The sequence below is a fragment of the Zootoca vivipara genome, chromosome 16, assembly GCF_965207765.1.
Source record: "Zootoca vivipara chromosome 16, rZooViv2.hap1.1, whole genome shotgun sequence".
In the NCBI taxonomy this organism is placed as follows: domain Eukaryota; kingdom Metazoa; phylum Chordata; class Lepidosauria; order Squamata; family Lacertidae; genus Zootoca; species Zootoca vivipara.
The window spans coordinates 37,174,684-37,191,464 of NC_142599.1; the positions used below are offsets into that span (position 1 = coordinate 37,174,684).

The 16,781-nt window shown below is 43.4% G+C and overlaps 1 long non-coding RNA gene across 1 annotated transcript; it reads left to right on the top strand.

Annotated features, from left to right (window-relative positions):
- Window positions 1–1,036: 1,036 nt before the first annotated feature.
- On the top strand, window positions 1,037–16,335 carry LOC148683198 (uncharacterized). Its single transcript, XR_015947487.1, has 3 exons — window positions 1,037–1,406; window positions 11,887–11,969; window positions 13,331–16,335. It is a non-coding gene; the product is annotated as an uncharacterized LOC148683198 (long non-coding RNA).
- The last annotated feature ends 446 nt before the right edge of the window (window positions 16,336–16,781 follow it).

Below are 16,781 nucleotides of genomic sequence, written 5' to 3' on the forward strand. Positions count from 1 at the left end.
GAAAAGGGAAAACTTGGCAGCTATGATATAAAAGGATGTCATATAGAGGAGGGAGAAAGGTTGTTTTCTGCTGCTCCAGAGAAGCGGACACAGCACAATGGATTCAAACTACAAGAAAGAAGATACCACCTAAACATTAGGAAGAACTTCCTGACAGTAAGAGTTGTTCGGCAGTGGAATTTGCTGCCAAGGAGTGTGGTGGAGTTTCCTTCTTTGGAGGTCTTTAAGCAGAGGCTTGACAGGCATCTGTCAGGAAGGCTTTGATGGTGTTTCCTGCTTGGCAGGGGGTTGGACTGGATGGCCCTTGTGGTCTCTTCCAATTCTATGATTCTATGATCCATTGGGATGGCCATCCTGCCCCCCACAGTTTATCTCTGAAACTTGAGTACCTTTCTGTGGGGGTTTAGGGTTCCAATACATGGTTCTGTACCCTTAGAGGCAGTCGTAATAAATAAATAAAATAAAAAAATTGTCCAGTACCACCTTAGAGACCAACCAAGTTTGTTCTGGGTATAAGCTTGCGTGTGCATGCACACCTTTGGGTATCATAATTTTGGGGTTGCAAACCCGGAAGTGTCGCGCGCATGCGCAGAAGCGGCACCTCATGTTGTGGACTTTTTTGGGGTAGGTAAGGACCCCCGGAATGAATTAAGTTCATATCCAGAGGGTCCACTGTACACTAAAAATGCTAAAAATGCTAAATATCTCATTACATATGCTAAAGCTATTTTTGGTCATCTGCATCCTATCCCTTGCTTTTTCCCTACGACTAATTGCAGTCGTTAACAGTCGTCAACAGGTTTACCATACCCATTGAGTCATCCACCCATCTCCTACTACCCTTCTGAGAAATACTCCACCCCACTAGGGTTGCCAGACTCAATAGAGGACAGGACTTCTGCTCTCTTTTGAGTCTGGAAACCTTAAAGAGAAACCAGCAGGCCCTTTGTTTAATTTCCAAGTAAAGGGTCTGCTGGTTTCTCTTTAAGGTTTCCAGACTCAAAAGAGAACAAGGCAATTAAAGGCACAGAAGTCCTGTCCTCTATTGAGTCTGGCAACCCTACACCCCACCCTTCCACTATATATCAGGGTCTGGTGACTTCTATTTCAGTGTACCTGAAGAAGTATGCATGCACACGAAAGCTTATACCAAGAACAAACTTGGTTGGTCTCTAAGGTGCTAATGGACAATTTTTTTATTTTTATTTTTATTTATTTATTTCGACTCCGTCAGACCAACACGGCTACTACCTGAACCTTTGAGGCAGGTGTGAGTGACCCCATGGAGTAAATGTCTTATGTTCTCCACTGCAGCTACCTCCATGATGCCAACGGAGGAGGCACTTACTGAGCCTCAGTACTCAGAGGTTGTAAAGAGGAGCCCCCCAGAAGGCAATGATGACCAGGTGAGAACTTCTTGCAGAATAGAATGGTGGGGGGGGGGTGATAAGACCTTGTTCGTAAGACCCCCCTTTAACCCCCTACCATCTTCACTATTGGAAGCGAAATATTTACACTCCACTTCTATGTGTCTGCTCTGCATTAAAACACTTGAGCATGTATTACTGTACTGCTCCTATTATAGGGCGTGCACTCCTTATATATGGCACCCATTTTAATTAATGTTTGGGGCAGATCTGAGCTGGATCTAGAAACATTAAAAAAACGTTTCAGGAAAATGCGTTGTAAACCTCATAAGGAGAAATCACGTTGTCTAAAGATGGAGCTCTACAGCGCCATCTGGTGTCACAGTGTTATAATGCATTTTAAACCCCTTTTTTAACCAATGTAGCTGAGTCCCTGGTGACTATACATATACATAGTTATATATCTATATCAATATCAAGATATAGAGATATAGATATAGATGTCTACCTAACTATTTTTAATTTTAATTCATTTTTTTGTTTCACACTTTAGAATATTCATTTAAACAACCTTAAAGTATCAATGACTTCCCTTCTTCTCTTTCCATGGTTCATTTTGCATATCATAAATCCCTGCATATTTTTACATAAGCTAAACCATTCAGTATTCCATTCGTACATCCATCAAAACTTATTTACATTGTTGAATTTATCTTCATGCTATCCCACGTTTTCAAATGTACACAATTCCCCCCCCCCCGATATTCAACAAACATTTTCCAAACTTCTTTAAATATATGTTCTTCTTGTTCTCTTATTCTATAAATTAGGTCCGCAAGCTGTGCATATTCCATCAGTTGTCATTCTTCTTTAGTTGGGACCTCGTTCGTTTCCCATTTTTGGGCTAAGGAAACATGGGCCACGGTAGTGGCATACATAAATAATCTTTTTGACACCTGGGAATTTCCTAGTCCCTGGTAGGGTTGCCAGACTCAATAGAGGACAGGACTTCTGTGCCTTTAATTGCCCTGCTCTGAGCCTGGAAACCTTAAAGAGAAACCAGCAGACCCTTTGCTTGGAAATTAAACAAAGGGTCTGCTGGTTTCTCTTTAAGGTTTCCAGACTCCTGAGAGTTTCCAGACTCAAAAGAGAGCAGGGCAATTCAAGGCACAGAAGTCCTGTCCTCTATTGAGTCTGGAAACTCTCAGGAGTCCCTGGTAACTTTTACACCTCTCCCTCATTTCGCCAGACTCCACTAGTGAAGTCACAATTGATGTGGCAAAATTATGTACGTTTAAATCTCCTTGCCAACTTTGCTCATGTTCAGCAAGCGATTCTGCACTCTCCCTCCCGCCAGCTGAGCCCTCCCCCCACAAGCAGGCCATCAGCTCCCCTCCCTTGCAAAGATAGCAGCAGCAAATGCAAAGCAGGAAGAGATGGGAAATGTAATTTCTGCTGTGTGGGTGTTCGTTCTGGCGGCTGCTCCTCGTTCAAGAGGTCCAGAGATCTGAACCAGAGCCTTTTGCCTTACACCCCTGCCTCCCCACCCCATTCCAACCTGCTCTGTACACTGGTCATCAGGAGAGATGCTGAGGTTGCAGGTGGTAGTTGAAGATGAAGATGTCCCAGTACTGAAACCCTCGTCCTTCCCTGCCTCTCTGCACCTGCAGTCTGTCCTCATGAATGCAGGTTGCCAAACGAAAACAAGGTTTCCCACCCACCCCCAACTTGTTGAATCACAGGACAGGAATCGACTGGCTCTTTCAGTCTGTTATTGTTCTACAGTTGCTTAGAATAAACGTTTCTGTTTATAGTTGTTGTCTTTTCTCTCTTCCTTCGTTTGTAATTTGCGTGTTTGTTTCTGTTTTGGAAGTGAGGGCTGCCTTGAAAACAATGCGATTCAGAAGAAGCTTCCACGAATTTAAAATAAATAACCACAGCACTTACCCAAACATTGTTCAGAGCTACTTTCTGGCTCGGAGGAAACTCACAGGAAGCCCAGTCTCTTGGAATAGAAGACTGCTTCCTTCGTGAACAAACGCGTTCACCCAAGTACCTGCAAACCCTCACTCACAGCTGCTAAGAGCGTCCTATCAGCTTAGGTTAACTTTTCTTAAAATATTTGTTGTTGTTGTTTAGTCGTTTAGTTGTGTCTGACTCTTCGTGACCCCATAGACCAGAGCACGCCAGGCACTCCTGTCCCGCACTGCCTCCCGCAGTTTGGTCAAACTCATGTTCGTAGCTTCGAGAACACTGTCCAACCATCTCGTCCTCTGTCGTCCCCTTCTCCTTGTGCCCTCCATCTTTCCCAGCATCAGGAGTCTTCTCTTCTCTTCTATTAAAATATAGATGGAGTCAAACTTGGGGCCTACTGTTAATATCTTCTTCCCTATGCTTTTAAGTGAGTCTGTGCTAAAGGCAAGCATCAAAATATTAAGCAGGAGCATATATCTAACCTTAACTTTGACCCCTTATAAAGCTACAGTTGGGGTGTATCTTGCAAGCTTGGCACTAGAATTAGCAATGGATAGATCAAATTCTCTTTCTTCCGATTTCTGATTTTGCCAATCTCAATGTTATTTCAACAAATTTCTGCATCCACTTGTGATTTTGTTTTGTTTTTTAAGTCCCCATGAAAATTCACCACAATCTTAGTACGCATTTCTCCTAATAAATGCTTTTCTGGGTATGTATTTGTTGTATATACAGTGGTACTTTGACTTACGAACGACTCGACAACCGAATTTTTCGACTTACGAATGGGGCAAATGGCCGCACGCTTACAAATTTCTCGACATCCGAACGGAAACCGCAGCGGTTTTAGATAGGGTTTTTTCAACTTGCGAATTTTTCCATTTCCGATGCATTCCTATGGGAAATCGCGTTTCCAGTGGCGCTTTTCGACTTACGAATTTTTCGACCTACGAAGGTGCCTTCGGAACGGATTAAATTCGTAAGTCGAGGCACCACTGTAATATTAAATCCTGCTAAGCGGCCTAAAACTTTTCAGGTTCCTCCAAGCCTTAGGCAACACATAATTTATAAGCTATTTTTTCAGCTAATGCTAAACTGCACATCTATTTGTACAAAAGTGAAAGTTGCAAATCCCGCAAGGCTTCCCATTTAGGGGCCTTTGAGGTTGTAGCAGATGTTTGGCGCTTCTGAAAAGAAACAGGGGAAATATATTCGTTGTTGTGAAAATAAAGTAACGAGGAAGTAACAAGATAACAGCTGGTTCTTTCTAAGTCGGTAATCACCTTATTGAGCATGGCTTAGAAACACACTTTGCTTATTTATGCTGCAAACCGATGGACAGATGGAAAACATTCAACTTCCTCCAGGCAATTATGTTTGCGTAGGAAAATGATATTTACACAATGCCTTAAGAGCACCTGAATATATCCGGAAATGACCCCTTAGCAGCTGCTGGATATAAATCCATTGTTAGGCATACACAGAGCAGCACTCACTGGGTTGCATCACACCTTTTAGTTTCAGTGGATCTACTTTGAGTAGAACCAACATTGGATACGACCCATTTTTTATGTACTATATAAACACTAGGATGGGAAAACATGTAATAATAGCTTAGGGGGTAGGTTGCTGGCAGGGTGAGTCTTGAAGGCTTGGTGTTGCATACACCCCAGTCTCCAAACGGGTGGGGGGATTTCAGGGGTTCAGTTTCCTTGCGAATGAAGGTGAATGGAGACTGTGGAGTCTTTGGGATATATGATTTTATTTTCAAATATATGCAACCTTGAGGGTAGCATGGGAGAGGTAGTACTTCTGGTGGGGGACATGTCATGCTCTTTCCGGGGTACTTTGTCCTGCACTCAGCTCTCGCCTGTGGCTCCCAGAAGCTGTCAGAATGCGACAGCGGCCACAATCCTGGGAAATGGCTTTGACTGGCCAGCTAAACCAAGCGAGAGGAGCCGATGGATCTCAAACCCTCGGTGAGTCAGGGACTTCCTCTGCATGTGAAAACAGGTTCTGGCAGACTGAGTGGACAAGACCAAGAGTGGCTTTGTGTTTCATAAGAAGCAGCCACTACGCCCCACAGTTTACACTGAGCACTGGTCCTAGGGAAGGACCGCTTGATGCAGGGATGGGGAATGTCTATAACCCTGCAGAAGTTGCTAGTTTCCATGGCTCCTCATTATCCTGATATCAGGGACTGAACTGAGGAGGAATGGTGGAGAGCGCCTCCCCCTCCTCCTGAACCTTCCTGAGAAGAGGAGGACAGTATAGATTTACAATGGTGGTTTGCAGAGGGTAACAGCTCAGAGACAGAAGAGGATAAAAGCTGAGAAGAAACGGGAGAAGCAGAACAGGAACAGCTGGCTGACAATATTATCACTAGAGAGCATTCCGGGGGGCCCTTCTCCCAGAACACGGCGAGCAATGAAAGGAGAGCAGAGAGCCCGGAGGCAATTGTCTAGGCCAGTGATGGCCAAACCTGGCCCTCCAGCTGTTTTGGGACTACAACTCCCATCATCCCTAGCTAACAGGACCATTGGTCAGGGATGATGGGAATTGTAGTCCCAAAACAGCTGGAGGGCCAAGTTTGGCCATCACAGGTCTAGGCAGCGAAGCATGAATGGGGAACATCTGTGGACCATATCCAGATGCTGCTGGGAGCTATCCAACAACATCTGGAAGGTCACTAAAACCTCTGGTCCCCCTGGTGTTGCTGGACTGCAGCTCCTGTCACCCAAGACAGTACGGCTAGTGGTCAGGAAGGATGAGAGGTCTCGTTCAACAACTTCTAGAGGACCACAGGTTGCCCAAACCCAATTCAACACTTTCCCCTGTTCGGTTCCTCAATATAAACCCCTTCCTCCCTCTCTGGAAGCTGCTATCAGCAAGCCAGTTTTCTTCCTGTCCATCATCGCACACCCTCTGTTCATCCTTGCTTTTGTAGACCTCTTTTCTTTTTAAGCTCCACCTTGCCTAGAATTCTCTGCCTGTCCTTTCTTGATTTAGAGCAGTGATGGCCAAACTCGGCCCTCTAGCTGTTTGGGGACTATAATTCCCATCTCTTAGAGTTTTTAAGTGTCAGGTGTGACTGCAGCCTGAACACAGCAGAGTTTGCGCAGGTTTTTCCGGAAGCTTCTGGCGGTAACTGAAATGACTAGACGTCTGGACGCAGAATAAACTATTTACAGGATTTATTAAAATAAAAGAAAACAGAGTTTCTATATACAAAGCAAAGCAAAATAAATCCTCTCCTTTCTGTCTCTCTCTCAACCTATACAGCAATTTCTCTCCTACACTCACCACGACACATACTGAACTGGCTTTCACAGATAACTAGTCTCAGTGTTGAACCTCAACCAATAGAAACGCTGTTGCTAAGGTAGAAGCAGACCTTGGCTTTCTGCCAAATGTTATTAGTTTGACCTAGATTCGATTGACCTAGATTAGTTTGAGTGAAGAAGCAATCTGATGGTGTTTTATGCTACTGACTCAGCAAAAACCCGAACACCCCCTCTCAGATTCTTCTGAACCAATTAACTCTTCACTTGCTTTTTCTAGCAAACCTAAACCTTTACACATTTGTTTATTCTTGATCTTTGACAACGGTTTAGTTAACACATCAGCAATATTTTCCTCACTAGATACATAAGTACATTTAATCACATCATTCTGTACACAGCAACGTACGTTTTGGTATTTCACTGCAATGTGTTTCGAACGTGATTTCAAACCTTCTGTATTACTCAAAGTTATGCATGCTTGGTTATCCACATAAACTTGTACAGGTTGTTCACAATTTACATTTATATCTGTTAACAACTGCTTGAAATAAATCACTTCGTTGCATAATTCATTAATTGCAGCAAATTCCGACTCAGTGGACGATCCACTTACTACGTTCTGCTTCCTGGACCGCCAACTAATTAACGCCCCACCAAACATAATGACTAAACCAGTAACAGATTTTCGATCTGGCAGATTTCCCCAGTCACTAACACAGTAACAATACAGTACTTCATCTCCTTCTGAATTTAATTGTAAAACATAGCCAATTGTTTGCTTAAGGTACCTTAGTACTTGTTTCACTGCTTTCCAGGCATTAAGCGTAGGTTTTGAAACCAGTCTGCTTAATATGCCAACTGCGTAACTAATATCTGGTCTGGACCACTGTGCCAGATATAACAAACTCCCAATAACTGAATGATATAGTTCAGGGTGTTCAAACAATGAGCTCTCATCTGTGTGAAGTGATTTTATAAATCCAGGCTCCATAGGTACTGCAGTTCCTTTGCAGTCTTGCATCCTATAGTTAATTAAAAGCTGCTTGATTTTACTCTGCTGATTTATCAAACAACTACCATCCTTGGCCCAGCACACTTCCAAGCCTAAATATGATCGAACTGGACCTAGGTCCTTTACTTTGAATTTGCTAGACAGTTGTTTTGCAAACCTTTTTGTCTGTTTGTCTGACCTGCAACCATATAAGACATCATCAACATATATTAGACACAACTCTTGTTCATTTCCAGTTCCACGAACATAGACACAATTGTCTGCTACACTCTGTTTGAAATTTAAAGATACCAATGCTTCGTGAAGACATTTATTCCAGGATCTAGCAGCCTGCTTAAGCCCATAGAGAGCTTTATTTAACTTTAACACTCTATTGCACCCTGTCTCAAAGCCAGGTGGCTCAGTAAGGTAAAGTTCTTCAGTTAAAGATGCATGTAAGTATGCAGCTTGTATATCAAAATGATTGAGTTTCAGCTTTCTTTTAGCTCCTATTGTCAGAAGTAACCTTACACTTTCAGGCCTGACAGTCGGGGCAAAAGTCTCGTCAAAGTCCAGTCCAGGTCTTTGAGTATACCCCTGTGCTACTAAACGAGCCTTGTGTTTGTACCCTCCTGTTACTAGAGGCTTAAGCTTATACACCCATCTGCAGCCCACAATTTTAGCCCCCTCAGGCTTTGCTACTGGTGTAAAAACTTTATGCTCATTTAGAGAAGACATCTCTTCCTGCATAGCCTGTAACCACATGTTAGCCTGCTCTTCTGGCAAACTCAGCACTTCCTGATAGCTTTGTGGCTCCACTAAAACATTAAACACGTTAGCCATATCAGGAGAATAACGTTCTGGTGGTACACCTTTGTTTTTCCTCTGAGATCGCCTGGGAGAAAAAGTTTCTACAGTCTCACTTTCCCCCTCAGAACTTCGCCCCCCTTTCGGTTCCTTAGCAACGGGTGAAGTCTGACTAGTTTCTTGCTGTGAGGATATCTTATCTGTACTTTTCTCCCCCTCATTCTCAGACTCTCCACTCTCAGGCTCTTTTTTACTAACACTGTGTCCTGTGTTAGCATGTAATTTCTCCCAACCACTATGCTCACAAAAAGTGGCATTTCTGGAAATTACAATCCCATTTGCTCCTTCTGCGAACCTATATCCTTTTCCAAGCTCCTGATAACCCACAAAAATTAGCTGCTTGGTTTTAGGCTCTCCTTTCTTGCGTACCTGTTTGGGAATAAGTACCCATGCTTTTGACCCAAACACATGCAAATGGTCTACTTTAGGTTTCTTTCCAAACAATTTGAAATAAGGAGTTGTACCAATGGTTTGATGGAATAGTCTGTTCTGAAGATAGCAAGATGTAACCATGCTTTCCGCCCAAAAGGACATTGGTAACCCAGCATCTTCAATCATAGAAAACATCATAGTTTGTAAAGATCTATTTTTTCTCTCCGCAACTCCATTTTCTTCAGGAGAAAAAGCGTTTGTTTTTCTATGCCCTATGCCCCGTTTATGCAACCAATCACGGAAAGCATTTGACAAAAATTCTCCACCTTTATCCGTCTGAATCCTTTTCAGTTTGAGAGAAAAAAACCTCTCCACAGACGCCACCCAGCCTTTGAACTTGGTAAACACGTCTCCCTTGCTTTTCATGGGATAAACCCAGGAATAACGCGTTGCGTCATCCACAATAGTCAAAGAAAAACGTGCTCCACCTCTGCTAACAGCAAATGGACCAATTACATCCATATGAACAAGCTGTAGCGGTGTATCGCTCACTCTATCACTTCTGGGAAATGATACTCTCTGGGTTTTAACTTTTTTGCAAACATTGCAATCCAAAAATTTATTACAATTCTTCAGTTTGCACCCATCAGCTAGCATAGGCATTTTTAAAATACTTTTCCAGCCAGCATGTCCCATTTTTCTATGTAATAAATGCACACAGTTGTCATGCACAGCTTTGTTACCCAACACAGGCTGAGATTCACTGACTACTGCTGAAATTGGAGAACCTGCTTTAAGCATAAACAAACCTCCCTCTGACTTAGCAGTTCCCAGAATCTCACCATTCTTTTTGATAACACAGCTGTTTTCTTCAAAATATACTTTGAAACCAGCTTTTAGCAAACAATCTACTGACATTAAGTTGCTTCTTAGTGAGGGCACACATAACACATTCTCCAGGCACTCACGCAGACAAGGAACAAACACTGAACCCCCCGAATGTACCTCAGAAGTTCTCCCGTCAGCGAGAGCAATTTGGCTACGTTGTGCCACGCTCTTTGAAACAAACAACTCGTCAGAATTTACGATGTGACGAGTGGCACCTGAGTCAACCACCCAGACAGTTTGTTTCTCATTAGCAACCTTGACCACGGCTGTCACAAGATGAGCCGACTGTTTACGCTTGAAAAATTTCTTCTGCCGCTGTTGCTGCTGCTGTTGCTGCTGCTGATCTTGTCGCTGATACTTCGTCACCTCTGGGCACCCGCGTTTTAGATGTTTTGTCGATCCACACCGAAAACACCGCCGCACAGCATACGCTGACTCTTCACAGGAACGTGGTGGTTGCTGCTTCCCTTCTGGAACGGCATTCACATTGTTTCCAAGCCGACCGCTTGTCGATGCCTCTGCAGCCAACAACCTGTCCTCCCGTTTCTGCCATTCTTCCAGCAAACGCCCAGTAACATAACTAACAGTTAAATCATCTTCCTTCATTGCCTCAAAAGTCATTACTAAATTGTCCCAGCTTTCAGGGAGAGAGCTCAAAATGATAGACACTTTCTCCTCCTGGGCTAATGTACAGTCTCTTTCCTGAAGTTCTACAAACTTCATCTGTAAACTGTGCAGATGATCATGCATTGTCACTCCAGGCTGTAACATCGCCTTGTATAATGACTTACGAATAGATAACTTGGAAACAGCAGTTTCACGCACATGTAGGTTTTTCAATGCTGTCCACACACCTTTGGCTGTTTTAATCCCCCGTACATGCGGTAACTGGGAATCCTCAAGCCCCAAGATAATGGTGGCCCTTGCTCTTTGGTCTGCGTCCAGGTCTTCATCATCTGGCCTCGCAGGTGGCTTATTCACAGCCTGCCAGAGATGCTCCCTTTGCAGCACTGCCTGCATGCGTTCAGACCATAGCAAGTAGTTGCTGTCATTCAGACGCTCAAACGCCATCTGAAACGGTTGTGACGCCATCTGAGAGCAATGTTCCCTGGAACCTGGAACCAGCTACTCACGGCCTCCGAGAGAGAACAGGAAACACAGCATCCAGCACTTCCACGCTGCAGCTGTTGTCCAAACGATTCCACGCGTCCACGGCTTCACCAGCTCACTGATGCCAACACGCCAGCCAGGAACCAGCCAGTGTCCTTCCCATAACCTCTTAGAGTTTTTAAGTGTCAGGTGTGACTGCAGCCTGAACACAGCAGAGTTTGCGCAGGTTTTTCCGGAAGCTTCTGGCGGTAACTGAAATGACTAGACGTCTGGACGCAGAATAAACTATTTACAGGATTTATTAAAAGAAAAGAAAACAGAGTTTCTATATACAAAGCAAAGCAAAATAAATCCTCTCCTTTCTGTCTCTCTCTCAACCTATACAGCAATTTCTCTCCTACACTCACCACGACACATACTGAACTGGCTTTCACAGATAACTAGTCTCAGTGTTGAACCTCAACCAATAGAAACGCTGTTGCTAAGGTAGAAGCAGACCTTGGCTTTCTGCCAAATGTTATTAGTTTGACCTAGATTCGATTGACCTAGATTAGTTTGAGTGAAGAAGCAATCTGATGGTGTTTTATGCTACTGACTCAGCAAAAACCCGAACACCATCATCCCTGACCACTGGTCCTGTTAGCTAGGGCTGATGGGAGTTGTAGTCCCAAAACAGCTGGAAGGCCAAGTTTGGCCATCACTGGTTTGGAGCATCTTAGACGACTGCAGACGTATCTTCAGGGGGCATGCCACATCTAAATGGCAGAGCCCACACGTTGCCTGAAAGAAGGTCCCAGGTCCACTTCTCAAAATCTCCTGCAAGGACTGGGAAAGATGAGCAGCGTTTGCAAGATCCAAAGTCTTGCATAGCCGCCATGCCTCCATTCTCAGTGGTTCCCAAAGGCCATTATAAATGATATAAGCAGAGAATCACATATGTGCAGCTCTGCTAATCTTGGTCATTCAATGTGCGTCATCCAAGTGGTTTTAGCACAGGGCCTGTAAAGGATATTATTTTGTTTCCCTCTTTCAGGAGCATGCTCATCTGCACGATACCACAGTATATGCAATGCTGCAGCTCCCCGCACGTCATTCTGAACAGGTCACGTGAGCAAGGTGAGGCTGCAATTCGGAACAGGGGGAATTCATGCTAACAGACCCTCCAAGTGTCCCTATTTTCCAGAGACGTCCATGATTTAGAGAAGCAGTCCTGGTTTCTGATTTGATCCTGGAATGTCCCACTTTCCCTTAGGACAGGCATGTCCAACAGTAGTAGATTACCGGCTCCCCCAAAGAAGCTCAACCCAGGGCTTTCCTCCTCCCTAAAAAAAGCTCAACAACTTTGACCTGCACCCCAAAAAACACCACTTTCCTTCCTAAAAAAACACATCTTAGCCCTGCACCCCAGAAATGGGGGTAGATCACTGCCAGTTTTTAACTCTCTGCGTAGATTGCAGTCTATTGGGAGACTTAGGACATTTCACTGGAGAAATGTTGGATGGTATGGAGTTATCCTACTCCAAGCCGTCTGAAAGCAATCCTGTACAGTCGTACCTTGGATCCCGAACGCCTTGGGTACTCGGATGTTTTGGCTCCCGAACGCCGCAAACCCCAGAAGTGAGTGTTCCAGTTTGCGAACATTGGCTTCCTGCAGCCAATCAGAAGCCGTGCTTTGGTTTCCAAACGTTTTGGAAGTTGAATGGACTTCCGGAATGGATTCCATTCAATTTCCAAGATACAGCTGTCTAGGAAAGGTTTTTTAATGTTTAATGTTTTATTATGTTTTTATATACAGTATGCTGGAGCCACCCAGAGCGGCTGGGGCAACCCAGATATAAATAGTAAAATTATCATTATGGAATGGAACGTCCCTATTTTCATCAGAGAAATGTTGGAGGGTACATGCTAAGTTGCTCTTATTGAGCCCCAACAGGAGAAAAGTGGCAAGCTTTAAACACCTCTTAAAGACGCTTCTATTTAAGCAGGCATTCTGGGGCTCATAAGATTCATCACATTGTTGTGTTTTGGTATTCATTGATATTTACTGAATGTTTTTATCAATGGCTTCTCTGTTTTTAGCTATGTATTTCTGGTTTCAAATTCTGTATACACATTTTTATTTTTCGATTTTTCCTCCTTCGTAAACTGCTTATTAAATTTGCATTTTAAGGAAATTATTGGTGGTGATGGTGAAAACTTGCTGATGAGGGAGCAAGAAAACATGTTGAAATGGGCATTACTCCCTTGATGTTTGCTTTACTGAGGGGCTAACAGAGCAATCAAAAATGAATTGCTATATTTCTTATTTGTTTGCTAACTCTGCTCTCCATTACATGATGGAACAACTGTGGACACGAGATATTAAAGCTTAATGGTTCTAGCCTAGGAAACAGAAAACTGAGGTCATTCTGAATCACACAAGTTTTAGTCTGTCTTGAAAGATTGTACATTTCTTTCTGTTTCCCTTTTCCCTGCAGGTCTGATAAAATGGGGAATTCCAAATTTTCAAGGCATTTTTCCATTACCACGGAGGCCTGGGCTGTTGGAAATATCAGGAATCGCTGCTGTATTTACTCCACTCCTTGCCAAGTACATTTTTGCAATTGGTTAAAGAGCTTGCTTGCTTGCTTTTCCCACCGTCTGTAAAATCCAGCCCTTTCTCCATCCCGAATCAGAGCATCTTACTCTGTTTTAAATTTGGTCCATTTGCCGTCTTGAATCAAATACGTATTTGCAGACATTCCAAATTACCTGTTTATTTATTTATTTTAAACAGCTCACTAGGTGTGCTGGGCCAAGAGGAAGTCTGTGCAAAGGCAATTTCTGGTCCCCCCGCAAGAAAAAGGGAACCATTAATGAATTGTCAGAAAGGCAGACATATAGGCACCATATGGAGCTTATAAACCACTTAAGTGTTCCATTTTTATATTATGTACAATCATTATGTTAGTACTGCAGATTTCTAGGGAAGATGCAGGCATGAATTATATCTGTCTAATTCCGATTCCCTTTTGTTTGAGAACAGGGCAAAGCTTCTTTTTTAAAGTAACTTCCCTTTTCTGTTTCTCTTTTTTTATTTTATTGACAATACATCATCAGACCTTCTATCGTAGCATATGATTTATCATTAGAAATGTACTTCGCTAAGAACGAAAGAGAATTGTTCCTACTTCCTCTGCCAGAGAGGGTCAATCTGGGGGGAACAGTTTCTGCAACAGAAGTTCAATTCACAGAGGCATTTTCCTGGGGACGATGACAACAAAAACCAAGCGGATTTGCCCATGGTGATAGAGCCTCATAAATAGTCCCACACATAGCAAAAACCACCATTCTCATGGTATTTTTGCAGATCAAGGCATCACAAGGCGTGTCTGAGGTCCAGAAGTGCTGACAGCTTGGGGGCCTCTGAAGTTCCAGGGAAACTTTTACTCAGAAAAAGCCCTCAGTCACCTGGCAGTGATAAGATCAGCCTCAAAGCCACCAAATTTCTAAGAACTTCTGAAAGAGCTCTGAGAATCAGGAAGAAAAATGGAAACCTCTTTGATTGGAAGAGGAGAAAACTTTTGAGAAGAGCCTTGCTAATGGCTGCTTTACCTTCCGATTCTCTGTTTTTGAAGAGGAAAAAAAGATTTCTCTTCTTTCAAACAGCTATCGACTTAGGCCTTGTCATGAGGACTGTGGACCATGGGTTTGCTTTTCCATGCTACTGTTTTTCCTCCTTTTCTCCATTTTTAATACACAGACATCATAATGAGTGGCTTCTGTTGCAACCACACCAAAGAGGGAGACACAGCTGGGCTAAGGGGAACCAAAGTTCACAGAAAAGACAGACAGACAGACAGACAGACAGACAGACAGACAGACAGACAGACAGACAGACAGACAGACAGACAGATACAGTCATACCTTGGTTGTCAAACGCCCTGGAACCCGGACGTTTTGGATCCCGAACGCTGCAACCCTGGAAGTTATTGGAACCTGAACGTCTGACGATGCTTCCGATTGGCTGCAGGAACTTCCTGCAGCCAATCAGAAGCCCCAATTTGGCTTTCAAACATTTTGGAAGTCGAACGGACTTCCGGAACAGATTCCGTTCAACTGTAGATAGATGGATGGATAGATATAGGGGAAATGGCTGGTTTAGGGGCCTTGGTGTGTTCATTGGCACAGTATTCTAGACAAAAGTTGGGAGTTGGAGGCCTCTGAAATGGACTTGTTGGAAACGAAGGCGGGACTACTTCTGCAACATATTGTTCCAATTCTCACTTTTGTTTATTATTTGCTGTTGTCTTGGGAGTTACATGAGTGTATTTTGTACTATAGTTTGTGTTCCCATTTTTGAAAGGGAGTGTGATATATGTATTTATTCTTGCAAAGCTGCCTTAATGCCATTGGTCCACCTCTGTAAGTAGCTGTAGGTGGGGTGTGGGGGTGTGGCAAGGATTAGCCCCTTCAAATGAACAGGGACCAATTTAGGTTTGATGAAGCGCTAAGCCCTTTATAATGGGGCCCTTTATATGTCCAGCTGTCCTTTGGCAACCACAAATTGTCGCTGTTCTTTGTGTTGAATATATCCTGCATGGTAATTTATGGACCTAATAGGTATCCAAAGCCATTTGCACGTAACAAAATATGTATTTTGTCAAAGTAATTGTTGGACTGAAATGCAATTATGAAGAAGTATATTAATAGTGAAATAATTATTAAGCTCTAACTTAAAATGATGTAGGTTTTATTTTATTAGTTTTTTATCTTATATTTTGGAAATGTACATCCAGGGTTTTTTCCCTTTGAATTTTTTTTGGGAGGCCCAAGAGCCCTAAGCTATAACTTGTTTAGCTTATACGTAAATATGGCACTGCAAAGGAAGCAAACATGCATGTGAGCAACGGGTTCACCATAGTCACCCACCCTCTGGCCCTACCTACATCCTCAATCAAGGTTGTGCTATTGTGTTAATGTTGGAGGCGAGTCCAAGAGGAAGTCTTCAGTCCAGCCCGGATACGGAGGCTGCAAAAGAAGGGAGGAGAGAGAAGCTTTTGGCTTCTGAGTCAAAATTACTGCCTTTTGCTGTGGGTCTCTCTAACTGCATCAAAGGGGCAGGCAGTGTGTTGCCCTGCCCTCCAGATGTTAGGCTCCCCATCCCATTATCCCTGGTGGTTGGTCAAACTGGCTCCTGAGTCTAATGGGAGGAGTTGCTCCTATTGTTATCTGTCGTGATCCTCTCTCACCCTTCCTCCCAAAGGAGCCCAGGATGGTAGACAACAACATAGCAAAATAATACATTTTTTATTTAAAATGAAAAGCATATTTAAAGCATTGGAATCATTCAGTAACATCTGGAGAGAACCACATGGACACCCCAAGCCATGCAAAATATAACCTACCTGAAACATGAACCAAGTCTTTTGCTCTTTTTATTTATGTTTAAATGTAATGCTGTTGTACTTTGTATTGGTTAATAAACTCATTTGTTTAATTATCTGGTGCCTTCTGATCTGGAGGTGGGGGCTCTGCCAAGCTGCATCTCATTCCAGGCCTGTGTGGTCCCCAGTTTACTGAAAGAGTAGACTTCATCCTGGAGGCGACTTGGGTGGGCAGAGATTAGACGCTAGCAGAGTTGTCATAGCAGCCTTACTAAAATAGCCTCCTTCCCCTTTGATGCACAATAGCTGTACATTTTTCCTCCAACGTTGGAGGCAGCTATCCGGTCATTAGGATATTTTATGGCATATGCCAGCTAAAGCAATCAGACTACCATCTAATAAAGTGATTGCCCTGCGGCTCTCACCGGAAGGACTCAAGGGGGAATCAAAGTTCAGTTCAGTTGGCCTTTGGCCAACAGGATCATCCAGATAATAGCCAATAAAAGTGACCCGCCTAGCCCAGCATCCTATTCTCACAGTGGCCAACCAGGATCTGGGCACA